General features: G+C 41.5%; 1 protein-coding gene across 11 annotated transcripts in view; it reads left to right on the forward strand.

The window, feature by feature from the left end:
* Positions 1 to 15928, forward strand: part of dennd2b (DENN domain containing 2B) — a 354119-nt gene that overhangs the window by 263975 nt on the left and 74216 nt on the right. The window lies entirely within an intron of this gene.

Here is a 15928-nt window from a genome sequence, read left to right on the forward strand (position 1 = left end):
TAAAAAGACCAATACTGCCAATACTCCCAATGTAGTTTCACCAAATCCTACATAACTGAAGCATGAACTCCCTTTTATATCCAATTTCCTTCACAATAAACTAACATATAAGTGAGGATTAGATCGACAAAATAACTTCCATACAGTGTAAACAAAGATTTAATGCAATGTATTGGTTGCAACTTTGCTGCAATTTAAGTTGGTTCATAAGTGAATTTCTTTTTTGTATCATATTCCTTAGATTGAGACAAAAATAAGTCATAATTGTAAATTTGTCAATGCTTCATACTAGATGAATAAAATTCTGTTAAATATCTTTAATGATGTGTGCCTTGGGGTCCCTATTGTATGTCGGTTAGTTGGAGAATGCTGTGAATTTTAAGCAATGGTTCTGAAACTTGCTCTATCATATGCGAAGCAAGTTGTTCATTGAATTGCGTTGATTGGGATGATATTCACAGAAATTAAGGATTTTCCAGACTAAAGATTGAAAAAGATCACTGACATACTTTCCAGTCATCTTTCTATTTGCTTTCTTGATCCCTAGAACATACACATTCCAAAAATGGGAACGTCCATGTACTTTGCAAAAAAAAAGCTATATAAACAACTAAAAACACAACAATAATTTACTTAATTAGTAAATAGACAATGAATATTAAAAACAGATAATAAATATTTTCCTGTACATCAGAGATACTGGACACAGACTGGGAGATTGTTTCGTTGAGTACCTTCACTTTCTCTGGTGCAATAACGGGGCCAATCATTTCAATCCCACGCCTCATTCCCAAACCAACATGTCTGTCCATGGCTGCATGCACGACCATACTGAGGCTATCCACAAACTGGAGGAACAACATCTAATATTCCATCTGGGCACCCTCCCACCAGATAGCATTAACATCAATTTCTCCTGTTTCCGTTAGGTCCTTCTCCTGTCTCTCTCTTTCCCTTTCCTTCTGTCTCCTTTCCTCCAGATCCACACCTCCTTCCCTCTCTCCTTTCAGAGAGCTACCCCCTCCATCCATCAATTCTCAGCTTTTATTTTCTCTTCTGCCATCCCACCCATATCTACCTCTTGCCTGTTGGCCTGTGCTCATCCTCCTGCCCTTACTTCCTTCAACTACCCCCACCATTTTACTCAAGCACCTGTCTACTTTTTAACTTGTACCTTAATGATGTACTCTGGCCCGAACATTGGTTATATTCATTTGCTTCCATTGGACACTGAGCGACCTGCTGAGTTTCTCCAGTACTACAATAATAGTGTATGTTGACTTTCCTGTTTAACTTAATAAATATTCTGTTACCTTAATGCAAAAAAAAAACTGACTTAACAGTAGAGTCTACAGTCTTTTTCTGCTGTTAGAGTAGTCCATGATTAGTGTGGCATGGGGAGGTTCAAGAGCCAGATAGCTGTTGGTAAGAAACTAGAGATGCTAGACTTCTGCATTTTCTATCCAAAGGAAGCATTGAGAAGAGGTTGTGACCAGGGTGGTGAGGGTCGCTTTTGATATTGGATGCCTTCTTGAGGCAGCACCTCGCATAAAATGACTTCAATGGATGGGTTCAAGGTTCCTTTTATTGTCACGTAATAATACAACAAAATGTAATATACATGATTTACCTCAATTTTTACTCGCTGTAAAAGAGTACTCGAACAAAGAGTCGCCATGAGCATTGCTCGGTGAACTCAATAATAAGAGTCCCTTCAGAGTCACAGTGTCCATGGATTTGCCTCCAGCAGCCTCTCAAACACCGGTTTTATCCATTGGCAACCCGAGCTCGAGATCCAAACCTCTGATTCGATCAGGACACCTTCAGTGCCTGAGGCCCCTTCAGGAGCCCTCCTGAATCTTGGATTCGATATCTGGTTCTCATGAGCCAGTCTCCAGTAGCCCTCAGCCTGGTGTGAGTCCTCTCCAGCAGCCCTCAGCCTGGTGTGAGTCCTCTCCAGCAGCCCTCAGCCTGGAGTGAGTCCTCACCAGCAGCCCTCAGCCTGGTGTGAGACCTCTCCAGTAGCCCTCAGCCTGGTGTGAGTCCTCTCCAGTAGCCCTCAGCCTGGTGTGAGTCCTCTCCAGTAGCCCTCAGCCTGGTGTGAGTCCTCTCCAGCAGCCCTCAGCCTGGTGTGAGTCCTCTCCAGTAGCCCTCAGCCTGGTGTGAGTCCTCTCCAGTAGCCCTCAGCCTGATGTGAGTCCTCTCCAGTAGCCCTCAGCCTGGTGTGAGTCCTCTCCAGTAGCCCTCAGGCTGGTGTGAGTCCTCTCCAGTAGCCCTCAGCCTGGTGTGAGTCCTCACCAGTAGCCCTCAGCCTGGTGTGAGTCCTCTCCAGTAGCCCTCAGCCTGGTGTGAATCCTCTCCAGTAGCCCTCAGGCTGGTGTGAGTCCTCTCCAGTAGCCCTCAGCCTGGTGTGAGTCCTCTCCAGTAGCCCTCAGGCTGGTGTGAGTCCTCTCCAGCAGCCCACAGTCTGGTGTGTCCTCTCCAGCAGCCCTCAGCCTGGTGTGGGTCCTCTCCTGCAGCCCACAGCCTGGTGTGGGTCCTCTCCAGCAGCCCACAGCCTGTGTGAGTCCTTCGACTGCAAGTCTCCAGCAGTCCACAGCCTGTGGGTGGTCCTTCAGCTCCTGAGCCCCCGCTGAGGTCAGTGACTGTCATGGTTCTGTTTGCTACCTTCTGGAGCCTTCTGCATTCCTGAGTTTTAGTGTCTTTCACTATGAACAGATGATCCAAATTCTGTATTGAACAAAAGATTGCTTTTCAAAATTTAGCCGCTGTTGTAATGTAGGAAACATTACAGCAAATAGCAAAACTTAAATTCAGTCTAGACTGCAATAGAAGACCCTGTAAACAGCAACAATATGAACAACTAGCTGATCAATTTTAAATGATTTTAAATCTGAGGGAGATCTCCCTCACTGTCCTTTCTTGTAGGGAGATCTCCCTCACCATCCTTTCCTGCATTGGCTAATTAATTTACCAACTAAAACTGGAGCTTGCTTGGAACTAATCTCTGAGGAGTCAAGGGAGTTATAAAAATAACAGGAAGATTGTTAAGTGGATTAATGGGAACGTAAACTTCCAGTATTCAAACTTTATTTGCTTTAAGGATTCCAGGTGTTTGAACTGGAGTGTGTTCAAATCACAATTTGAAATTCTTTTGGTGTAATCAGCAACTCGTAGCAAGAGGGCCCAGAAACTGCAGTGAGAAGATTTGTTTAGTGCCAGAGGAATTTTTCTTTTATATTTCATAAAAACTAAAGAATGACAAAACACAGAAGGAGGCCATTTGTTCCATCATTCTGTGCCAATTCTTTGGTTGAGCTCTTTCCATTCACCCGTAACATTTTATTCTCCTTGGAGTATTTATCCAATTCATTTTTGAAAGTTACTGTTGAATGTCATTCCATAGCCCTTGCAAGCAAAATAATCTAGATCACAACAAAATTCAGTGTACAGAAAATATTTTTCATGTCACTCACCTTATGAAATGAAGTCCAATGTTGGAAAGTGTACGGACATACACTTTGGTAAAAGGATTAAAGAGGCAGACTATTATTTGAATGGAGAGAAAATTCAAAATTTGGTGCAAACAGACTTGAGAGTCCTCATGCAGGATACCCTAAAGGTTAACCTCCAGGTTGAGTTAATGGTAAAGAAGGTGAATGCAATGTTAGCTTTCAAATCAAGAGGAATAGGATATGAGGGCAGGGATGTGATGTTGAAGCTCTATAAAGTACTGGTGAGGCCTCACTTGGAGTATGGGGTACTGTTTTGGGCTCCTTATTTAAGAAAGGATGTGCTGGCATTGAAGAGTGTTCAGAAAAGATATACCGAATTATTCCTGGAATGAAGGGATTACCATATAAGGAACACTTGACAGCTCTTGGACTGTACTTCTTGGAGTTCAAAAGAATGAGGTGGGACCTCATAGAACATTATAGCTCAATACAGACCCTTTTTCCCTCAATGTTATCCCAACCTATATACCTACCAAAAAAAAACATCTCAACCCTTCCTACCTTGTAATCCTCTATTTTCCAGCTTTGTTATTTTAACAAAGTTGTCGCTATAAGTGCCCTGTGAATTGATAGTTCTGCTTTCTATATCTCAATTTCATCCATGTGCCTGTCTAAGAATCTCTTAAATGCTCCTAATCTTTCAACCTTCACCACCATGCCTGGCAAGGCATTCCAGGCACCCATAACTCTGTGTATTTAAAATTCTTGCCCTTAATGTATCTCCCAAACTGACCACATTGTAGAGATGTTCCCTGGTGTTTGCTATTCCTCGCCCACCCCCCCCACCCCCGGGAAAAAGATGCAGGCTGCCCTCCTTATCTATGTCTCTCAGAAACTTGTAGACCTATATTAAGTCTCCTCTAATCCTTCTTCGTTCCAAAAAGAAAGGTCCCAGCCATGCTAATCTTGCCTCATAAGACTATTTTCCAATCCAGCAACATCCTGGTAAATCTCTTCTGCATCCTCTCTCTCCATAGCTTCCACATCCTTCCTATAGTAAGATGACCAGAAATGAACACAATGGTCTCATAGAAGCATTTAGAATGTTGAAAGGCCTAGTCGGAGTGGATGTGGTAAAGTTGTTTCCCATGATAGGGGAGTCTAGGACAAGAGGGCACAACTTCAGGATTGAAGAGTGCTTATTTTAGAGATGCAGAGGAATTTTTTTTGACAGAGAGTTGTGAACCTCTAGAATTTGATGCCATGGGCAGCTGTAGAGGCCAGGTTGTTCTGTGTATTAAAGGTAGAGATTGATAGGTATCCAAATAGTCAGGGTATCAAAGTTTATGTGAAGAAGGCAGAGGAGTGGGGCTGAGTGGAAGAATGGATCAACGTGATGGACTGGCAGAGCAGAATTGACAAGAAAAATAGCCTACTTTTGCTCCTATAACATGGCCTTGATGTCGTGGTTCTCAAAACCTCTGCCACTGGAAGCAGATTTTACTTATTTATAAAGGCATTAATGACTTTGAACAGCATATCCAATCTCCTGTAAATTTTATCTCCATTAACATAAACAATCCCATTTTCTATGCTCTTTTCATGAACAGTAGTTCCCTTTGGAGTACTATTATTTTTGAAGTTTGAAGGATGGGTTCCTTGTTCTTCCTGTAGTGTGATGTACAGCACTCTGATTGTGATATAACAGCATTTTAAGACTGTTATATTGGGCCAATATTTCCATTTAGTCTCTGGTCAAAGTCTGCATCTTCCCAGTGCAGATTTCCAAGCATGAATCGTTCGGAAAAGACAAAGTCGTTTTGATCATGAACCGCAAGGATCTGCATTTCAATCCAATGCATAGGGGGTCTCGGAACATACATTATCCACAAAACTGAAGAAAATATTTTGAATGCTAGCAAGGCCAAGCCTCATAGCAATCAAAAACTTTCCATTTTCCTGCATCTTTCCTATTATGGTAATCTGATAATAAGTGTGACGAAATCTGGTAACGGATTAGGTCGGTGGGCCAGTCTGCAGGTGGCTTGAGAGCAGTGAAGTGATGGGATGGTAGGGGTGGAGTGTGGAGGAATAGTATATTGGGGAAGTGTGGTGGCAGAACCATCGTTTGTTATTTGTCACATTATACACAATACAGTGAGAAGGGTTCTTCTGCAAGCAGTCTAGCAATTTATCTCTAACATTCATACAGCCATATTATGAGCACAATTTACAGATTATAGAGTTGCATTGAAAAGGAAGATCAATTTGTTCATTCAGGAGTCTGATAGCTGCAGGGAAGAAATTGTTTTTAATCCTCTTTGTGCATGCTTTCACACTCAGGCCCTCTCCTCAATGAGAGGAGGGAGAAGAGTGTGTCCCAAGTGTGACATGGGTCTTTCATATGTTGGCTGCTTTTCCTACAGAGGAGAGGGATGTTTGCATTGTACCCTGAGCTGCATTCACCACTTTCTGTAGCTTCTTCTGATCTGGAGCAGAGCAACTCCTGTCCGACTCTCTGAAGCACCTTTATGCTTCCATTGGTACACTCAAGAAATTATTGAGAGACGTGATGGGGGGTGGAACACACGATGTGTGGAACCTCCTGTGTCTTCGAAGAAAGTAGAGGGAGGGTGGATAGAGAAAATGTGGAAACACTCATCCCGTTAGGCTGCATTGGTGGGAAGAGAAACGGTTAATGTTTCAGACCAAAATCCCTTTGTGGAACATTTTGTCAAGGTGGTTCTCCTCAAGTTGAAGTTTATTGTCACATGTACTGAGGTGTGGTGATAAGGATTTTGAAATGCTAACTCGGTTTCTTTTCTCACTAATGTGGCCTGACTTGCTGAGTGTTTCCAGCCTTTTTTTAGTTTTATTTTAGGGTTGTATTGCAGGGCATCCCCGCTCTGATGCAGACATTGAATCTTCTCTTGTAGAAGGGCTCCAGTCAACAAGGTGCCACCTGCAACTTGCAAAAATCAAAATAGATGCAAGCATTTCTCCACAACTACACTTCCTGGGGATGACTTCCAAGATGCCGTATTGAGTCACAAGTTGGTCTGTTCTGGCCACTTTAAAAGATGTTGAGCAAAGAAGTTAGGGGTGGGAATGACTTTGACTTTCACTGAGAGAGCTGTCTTGGCATAGTTGTGAAAGTATTTCTATAAAATGTCACATATTTCAGAGATGAAGGCCTTGGGCGATATGAGCCTATTATTATGTAATTTACGTAAGTTAAGATAGGCTGTGTAAAATCAGTGAGGGTTGACTAATTGCTCTTGGGCTTGTCCTCAGTTTCCCAGCCTCTCTTAAGCAGCCAAGCATGGTTTCCAGCAATGAAATGCTCCCAATAATGTCACTACTGAGGCATTCACTGAATGACTATCTCAGCAGATAAATGCAAGTGAAAGTACTCACTCATTGCACAGTCTGTGAACTTCATCAGATATTTGAGCAGCCCTACTGGGCTTCAAGTTGTTGGGCCTGTCCCACGTGAGTTTCTAACTATGGATGTTCTCTTTGGACCAAGTAGCTTTGAGGAGTGGCAATATTTTAAGTAGCTCCTCTAATTGTTTTTAATCCTGTTTGCATATTTATCAGTGCCAACTTTATTACAATACTGACCATGTGAAGACCAGTACAAAGTTCTCACTGTAAGTGCATTGCGAATTGACAGCACTGCTTTCTCTTCTTGCCTTTCAATCATATTACCACCACCAAGCTACCTGCTGGTCATGGACTAACCTAAAGGTTGACTCAAGTGTGTTTATTCTATCATGGATGGAGGAGAAGATTCCTGAACATTTTCAAAGTCTCCATGGAAAAAGTGTAACATGTTCATTGACTCATAGGGATTAAGGTGCGACCAGGAGGTTTTCAACACGATGGGAGGCTTTGACAGAACTGAAAGAGAAAAACTATTTCTTTTGACCAGCCAGTCAATAAGTAAAAATCTGAAGGGCAGGCTAATGGAAATTTATTTTGACTCAGAGTTGCCTGAAAATGTGATGGGACCCTTCTCAATAAATGAATTTATGTGAATGGATGAGGATTATGATTAAAAAAGTCGGGGTATTGAACTAAATACAGCAGCTCATTCCACATGCCAGCACAAGTAGATTAGGCTGAATAGCCTCGTGTGCTGTGGGCTTCTATATTTTCAGATTCTTCCTCTTCCTAGGAATGTTTACACTCTCTCCCCCGCCCCCAGACAATATCGCCTTTGAAGATTTTTCATTGTTGATTTAAATCTACCAGGATGAGATCACTTTTTTGTTATTCTCCAGTGCGAAGTACTTTTATGCTTATGTTTATCTGAGTGGCTTTTCCCCATCATTTATCCTGAAAGTAAGGTTTTCCCACAAAAGTTGCAGTAATCCATTAACTTCAATTGGTAGACAAAACACATGATGGCTTTAATTTACCAGCTCAGTGTTCCTCTGCCTGATGTTTTAGAGTGGTTAAAAAAAATCCAAAGATTCAGTTATACATTTGGAAACTGCCCAAGTGTTTTCATTGAAGTTGGATTGCAGCTGTGGGGCAAAATAGACCTGGTGAATGGGGGACAATGGCTGATCCTTTCATCCTCAACATCTGAATATCCGGTGCTGCACTCAGCCAAGCTTTGGTCTCAGTTTTAAGTGTGATGGAAAGGGATTCTTACTTATACTGGATTGAGCACCAACATTATCTATTTATGGAAACAGATGGCAAAAAAATTACATATCGAAAAGAGTTTGACTGAAAACATTGTAAAATTAAAGTTTGGCTTGTTTCAAAATTGGTTTAGCAGCAAGCAGGTAAGTACCCTGGATTTTGCATCAGTGATGGCAGTCAAGTTATGCACAATTCTTGTTTGCAAGTGTTGCATGATGTCAACTATCAATTGGCCAGGGAAGAATGAAACAATGGGCGTGAACCATAATGCAAATTTTATGTTTATCAACATGGTGTTAAGATCGTGAAAATGGAATGAGTCGATTTCTAATGCCATCATCACTCATACGGTAAAACCATGTAAGATACAGTGTGAGGCTTCCTCTTCTATGCACAGAAGCACACAAGTTTAAGGATGGTCCCTCATGAAAACAAAATTATAGACCATACAGCAAGTCACTGGAGATACCCACCGAGGAGAGTGCAGCAAAGCTGCTTTTAAATTGTTGAGGTAGTCCATACATTACTTGATCATGCCAACTTGTTGCACAATGACATTCAGAATGTACAACAGCAGAGAAATTGACTCTTCTGTCCACAATGTCTTAATCAAATGGGATGCTCAAATTAAACCAGATCTCTGCTACTTGCACATTGTGGTGTGCTATCGAACAGAAGCAAACAGACAAAACGTAAAGTCTATTCTATAGGCTTTATTCAACATAAACTTCCACAGAGCTGGCTGTGACAATGCTGTTGCAAGCTCTGAGACTAGCCTTGAAGGGCCAGATCTAGCAGCTGACCGGGTGGGGCTTGGTCCATTCAGGTCAGCTGATTGACAGCAGGCCAGGTATTGCCTTGTCCTCCATTGCTCTTCTGCAGGTACACAGGTTGCCCCCTGCAGTAGGCTAGTGGTGTATCATAATACATATCCTCTTCCCTGCGTATTGATGTCTGTCTTAATGACTCATCGATTATTGTATTTGCTTCCACCGCTTCCTTGGCATTCCCGTTCCAGGCATCCTGCCAGACATTGCAAAAAATATGCCTTGTTACTCCACATGCGTCCTTTAAACAACCGTCCCACGATCTCCCCCCAACACAAAAAAAACCTTAAAATATCCTCTAGTGTGTGCCATTTTTATCCAGGGATAAAGATACTGAATGTCTGTCTATTAAATTATAAAATTTAATGTTATAAACCTGTCAGGTTTCCCCTAAACCTTAGATGCTCCAGAGAAAACAACCCAATTTTGTCCAATCTCTCCCCCTTGCACTCTAATATATGCAAGATCCTAATAAACCCTTTCTCAATCTTTTCCAAAGCCTCCACATCTTTCCTGTAATAGAGTGACCAGAATTACACGCAGATGTTCAAACGTCTGACAGGTGTTGTAATGAGGTTAGAATTTATCACTCAGTGCCAGCACAACATCTGAAGACCAGACAAGAATAGAGTATTCATTTTACTTATATGGGAACCTTATAAATAAATTCAATAATTTTGCACACAGTAAGCACGCTACCACACATTTCAACATAGGTGGGAATCTACAGCTAAACATCTGCAGTATCTTGCTTTAAGGATGGATATCTCTGATAGTTGTGACTGGTATCAAAGATGGAAACTAAGGCTGGAGCTTCTTAGAAATGTTACAGTGTCAGGAAGCCAAGATTTTTTTTTCATTCCATTAAACTGCTGTTCTGCCTTATGAGGAGGAACTGCTTTTCCCAGAAGGTGGTGAATCTGTGGCATTCATTGCCCATTGAAACAGTGGAGGGGACCTCAGTAAATAAATTTTAAGACAAGGTTGGAAGATTTTTGTATAGTAGCAAAATTAAGGGATATGGGGCAAATGCAGGTAGGTGGAGATGAGCCCATTATCAGATCAGCCATGACCTCATGGAATGGTGGAGCAGGCCTGACTCCTATTTCTTATGGCCTACTCCTGCTCCTTTTTCTTATGTTCTTACTGTACTCAAGGATTTAGAAGCAAAGATATGCCTTCCCAATGTTATGCTGTTATAAAATTGGAAATTAAATTGGATGATAATCATCATTCACCTGATAATAGAACATTATAGCACAGAAATAGGCCCCTTCAGCCCTTCTAGTCTGTGCAGAGAACCATTTATTTTGCCTAGTCCCATTGACCTGCACCCAGTACATAACCATCCATACCTCTCCCATCCATGTCATCAGTGAATTTATGGTATGGGTTAGAGCTGAATTAGCTAAGCCATCATAGACGGACAATCCATATTGATCACGGTCTGCCAATGAGGAAATTGAAGATCCATTTGACAAACAGAGTCCCAGATCCCTGAATTTAATTGGAAGTTTTGCTGGTAATGGAACATACTCACTGAACTTCAACTAAATGTTTTCCATTTCCTTGAGCTTTCCAATATAAGTTTTTATTTGAAAAGTCTGTATCACAATATCCTGACTATTTGTTATTGTAGAAACAAAATTTTAATATGGGAAAAGACTCTGATAAATTTGTATTTGAAGCCAGAGCTTTACTTGAGGAAACAGACACGTGTCCTTTGATAAACTATGCTCTGGCAACAGGAACTTTACTTATGGAAGTAGAGAATTTGTTCAACAAACATTCCCTTAGTAGATTTCTTGCCATCATCTCAGTAGTTTTGATGACTGATTCTGACAGAGAAGTTGTTGGCCCAGATCAGTAGTTTTCAAACTTTTTCTTTCCACTCACACACCACCTTAAGTATTCCCTATGACATAGGTGCTATGTGATGAGTAAGGGATTGCTTAAGGTGGTATGCAAGTGGGAAGGGAAGGTTAAGAATCACTGCTCTAGACCCAATTATTACTGAAATATTTTGCTTGATAAAATTTGTCATTGGCCCATTTCCTTTGGAGTTATGAAACCGTGCACATAACGAGTCAATGAGGTACGATTAAAACAGTGGTTTTCAAACTTTTTCTTTCCATTCACATACCACTTTAAGTAATCCCTTACTCATCACAGAGCACCTATGTCATAGGGTTTATTTAAGATGGTATGTGAGTGGAAAGAAAAAGGTTGAAAACCACTGGTCTAGATTTTTCATTTCCCTTAATTTTTTTGAATATTTTATTTTAATTTTTCCAAGACTCATATAGAACATTATCACATACATCAAGTAAATAGTATTTTAAAATTATAGAGTCTCATATGATTTGGCCAAATCCCACCAACCTCCACCTCCGCCTCCCCAACTGCTAACATAAAAAAAAATTGGATGTTTGAGCATGCCTTCACTAATTAGTCCATAACCTGATCTTCAGGAATTCAAAGCTATGTTATTTAAACCTTGTATCAAAATGAGTTAATACCAATGACATTAGGAAATAAAATCCTGGACACTTCGCACCGTAAAGGGATCAAGTGTTTCGAAGATTGTTATGAATAAGAATCATTTATGACATTTGAACAGCTAAAAAAATAGATAGGATTTGTCGAATAGAACTTTCTTCTGGTCTCTTCAATGAAGATCCTTTTTGTGAGAGAGTTTAGGACCATCCATGACCCTGCCATTGTGTAGTGATGTGGAGGCTCTTCTTCCAAAGGGGGTCACAAGTACATTTATATCGAAGATCCATTTCCTATTTCAGAGTGAGAGGACGAAATTGGGCTTGGACAAACCGAGGGAAAGATGGGAGACAAACTTATGGGAAAAGGATTCAAGAACAATATTGGTCAAAATTGTGCTCCAATAGTATAACATCATTTATTAATGTCAGATATAGATTGGTACAATACAATTTTATGCACCAATTATACCTTACACCACAAAAATTACACTTTAAAATCATCTCCCTTAATATTAACAACAATGTAACCCTTTCATTTTAAATTCCTCATCCCTGGATTTCTGTCATTTTTTCTAATTGTAAGGGAATGATTGAAATAGAAGGAGAGATTCAAGGAGAGAAATGTGACAAAAAGGAAAGCCAACTCTAATCAGTTTGCAAGAGGTCTCACTCCTTCTGCCCTCTTACTGATATAAATTAGTTTCACATATCATCAATCACAGATCCATTCATCTCTAAAAAAAGATGCATACGATCATCTGCGTAGGACATAAAATTGACCACCTTTGTGTTAACACCAAAAAAAAAATGACAAGGCGTGTTTGGTTGTGCACAAACTTTGGCTCATTTGAATTTCACCTTTCCAGAACACAAACTCCTGGCCGTTTCAACTTAGTAACATGTTGTCATGGGTTCAGCTTATTCCTGGCAAACTTTTCTAACTGTCAGCAGTGCTTTATGGAAAGATATTTCAAAGCATCTGCCCTAAACTTTGGCTTTGCAGCCGTGAATCTCATCATCTTGCCTTGGTGTGCACTATGTATGGTTCTAGGTCGATTTGTTTCCAAACATGTAGGCACGTTGTGAAGCCCTTCTAAAATATTGCGACTTCACATTTTTTCTCCAAAGAACCTGCATCTAATCAAATAGTGTGGCCTTTATTTCAAAATTTATAATAAGAACACTGTACAACCTTCTCCCTGAAACACTGTGAACTAAAAATGTTGTGGCTTTAAATTAAACCAGATGAATGACCATGTCTGCAGGAATAGCAATTCTGTCTGAACAGAAAATTTTAAGCTTTCAAATTGCAAGGAAATGGCCAGGTAGTCGTGTGTAGCTTTTAAAAAGATCAGTTCATTTATTTTTGGGGCTTTAGTTGCAATTGATGGAGCAGACATAAAAAAGACAGTGTCAGTATTTTGAGAAACAAATTAAAATGAAATACGTTCCCATCCTTCTAACCACAATCATCCAAATGCTTTTATCGTCAATAATTCTCAAAAAATGGAGGAGTCACACCAATAAAACTAGAATTGTGGTTTAAATATTTGGAATATTTTCTATCTTTGCATTGCACCTTTCCCTAGAGGTCCAAATATAATGGTACCTAATGAACCTATACTGACCAATTAGCCAATGTTTTCATGGATATCTTCAACATTTTACTCTGACAAGGCGTGATACCCACCCGTTTCAAACCGGCCTTAATCGTACTGGTGCCCAAGAAGACTGTGGTAACCTGCCTAAATAACTACCAATCAGTGGCACTCACATCCACAGTGATGAAGTGTTTTGAGAGGCTGGTGTTGAAGCATATCAGTTCCTGTCCGAGCGGTGACAAGGATCCATTCCAATTTGACTTCCGCAGCAATATGTCTACAGCAGATGCCATCTCACTGGCTCAACACAAAACCCTGGAACATCCTGGACAGCAAAAGTCCATACATCAGAATGCTCTTTATTGACTACCATTTGGCATTTAACACCATTATCCCCTTAAAACTGATCAGCAAACTCCCTGACCTTAATGCCCAAGAGTGCAATTGAATCTTTGATTTCCTCACCTCCAGACCGCAATAAGGATTGACAAGAACATTTCCTCCACAATCTCCATCAGTACAGGAGAACTACAGGGCTGCGTTCTTAGTCCCCTTCTCCACTCACTTTACACCTACGACTGTGTGGCTCGATAGGACAAGACCATTTACAAATTTGCTGATAATACCACAGTAGAGACTTGTATAAAAAGGGGCAATGAGTCAGCATACAGGAGGGAGATTGAAAACTTGGTTGAATGTTGTACTAGCAACATCTTTCACTGAATGTCATCAAAACCAAGTTACCATGCTGGAAGGAAAAAAAAAGTTACATTACAATAGTGCAGACAGATCTATCTGAGGTGTCAGAGCAGTCCATAATTAGGTTATTAAGACATTACATGTGTGCATACATACATACAGCATGTTAACAGGCCATTTTGGCCCATGAGTCCATGCTACCCAAGTTTTCTTCTTTGGCTTGGCTTCGCGGATGAAGATTTATGGAGGGGTAATGTCCACGTCAGCTGCAGGCTCGTTTGTGGCTGACAAGTCCGATGCGGGACAGGCAGACACAGTTGCAGCGGTTGCAAGGGAAAATTGGTTGGTTGGGGTTGGGTGTTGGATTTTTCCTCCTTTGTCTTTTGTCAGTGAGGTGGGCTCTGTGGTCTTCTTCAAAGGAGGTTGCTGCCCGCTGAACTGTGAGGCGCCAAGATGAATGGTTTGAGGCGATATCAGCCCACTGCCGATGGTCAATGTGGCAGGCACCAAGAGATTTCTTTAGGCAGTCCTTGTACCTCTTCTTTGATGCACCTCTGTCACGGTGGCCAGTGGAGAGCTCGCCATATAACATGATCTTGGGAAGGCGATGGTCCTCCATTCTGGAGACGTGCCCTACCCAGCGCAGTTGGATCTTCAGCAGCGTGGATTCGATGCTGTCGGCCTCTGCCATCTCGAGTACTTCGATGTTGGAGATGAAGTCGCTCCAATGAATGTTGAGGATGGAGCGGAGACAACGCTGGTGGAAGCGTTCTAGGAGCCGTAGGTGATGCCGGTAGAGGACCCATGATTCGGAGCCGAACAGGAGTGTGGGTATGACAACGGCTCTGTATGCGCTAATCTTTGTGAGGTTTTTCAGTTGGTTGTTTTTCCAGACTTTTTGTGTAGTCTTCCAAAGGCGCTATTTGCCTTGGCGAGTCTGTTGTCTATCTCGTTGTCGATCCTTGCATCTGATGAAATGGTGCAGCCGAGATAGGTAAACTGGTTGACCGTTTTGAGTTTTGTGTGTCCAATGGAGATGTGGGGGGGGCTGGTAGTCACAGTGGAGAGCTGGTTGATAGAGGACCTCAGTTTTCTTCAGGCTGACTTCCAGGCTCCTCCATCAGCTACCCAATTTACACCCCATTAATTTACATGCCCCCGTAAGAGAGGTTCAAAAGCATGATAGCTGTTGGAAAGAAACTTTCTTGAATCTAGAAGGGCTGGACTTCAGGCTTCTGTACCTTCTGGCCAAAGGTAATAGCGAGAAAATGTGGTCAGGGTGATAAATGGCCTTTAATGGTATTGACTGCCTTCTTGAGGCAGTGCCTCACAAACGTGTCTTCAATGGATGACAGGTCAGAGCCGGTGATGGAATTGGATATGTTTACTACCTTTTTTAATTTTTGATTTTTTAAAAAAATGTAGACATACAGAACATTTCAGCCCACAAGTCCATGCCATCCAATTACACCCAATTAGCCTACAACCCCCAGTACTTTTCAAACAGTGAGAAGATACTGGAACCCCTGCAGAAAAACCCACGCAGACACAGGGAGAACATACAAACTCCTTACAGACAATGCGGGATTCGAACCCCGGTCCTGATCACTGGTGCTGTAACAGTGTTGCACCATTCTGCATTCATAGAACATTGTAGCACAGTACAGGCCCTTTGGCCCATGATGTCGTCCCGATTCCTGTGCACTCAAATTACTAAACCAGGCTGTGCTGCAACTCGTCAGTATATTTTCCACAAGATTGGATGACATGCCCGATCTTCTCCGATTCCTCAGGGAGTAGATGTGTGGGTGAGCCTTTTTCACTGTTACCTCAATGTGCTGGCTCCAGGAACATGAAGGTACTAACCCTCTCCTCCTCCCTCCCATCAATGTGAACAAGTGTGTGGTTCATTGACCTCCCCTTCCTAAACTCAACAATAGACTCCTTTAGCTTTCTCACACCTGGCCTTTCTAACAACTAAAATTTACTAATTTCTGTTTTTCAACAGAGGTTTAATATTTTTCACCCCCACACCTCTACTCCCTCCTAGATTTTACAGTACAGCCTGCAAAGGTGATTTATATAATTATTCAAAAGGCATCCTGTATCTCTTCCACATTATTCCTATATCAAATAGTCTTACTGTGATCCAGGTGAGGTTACAATCAGATCAGCCTGGTCTTATTCAGTGG

This window comes from Narcine bancroftii, chromosome 1 (assembly GCF_036971445.1).
Source record: "Narcine bancroftii isolate sNarBan1 chromosome 1, sNarBan1.hap1, whole genome shotgun sequence".
Taxonomy (NCBI): domain Eukaryota; kingdom Metazoa; phylum Chordata; class Chondrichthyes; order Torpediniformes; family Narcinidae; genus Narcine; species Narcine bancroftii.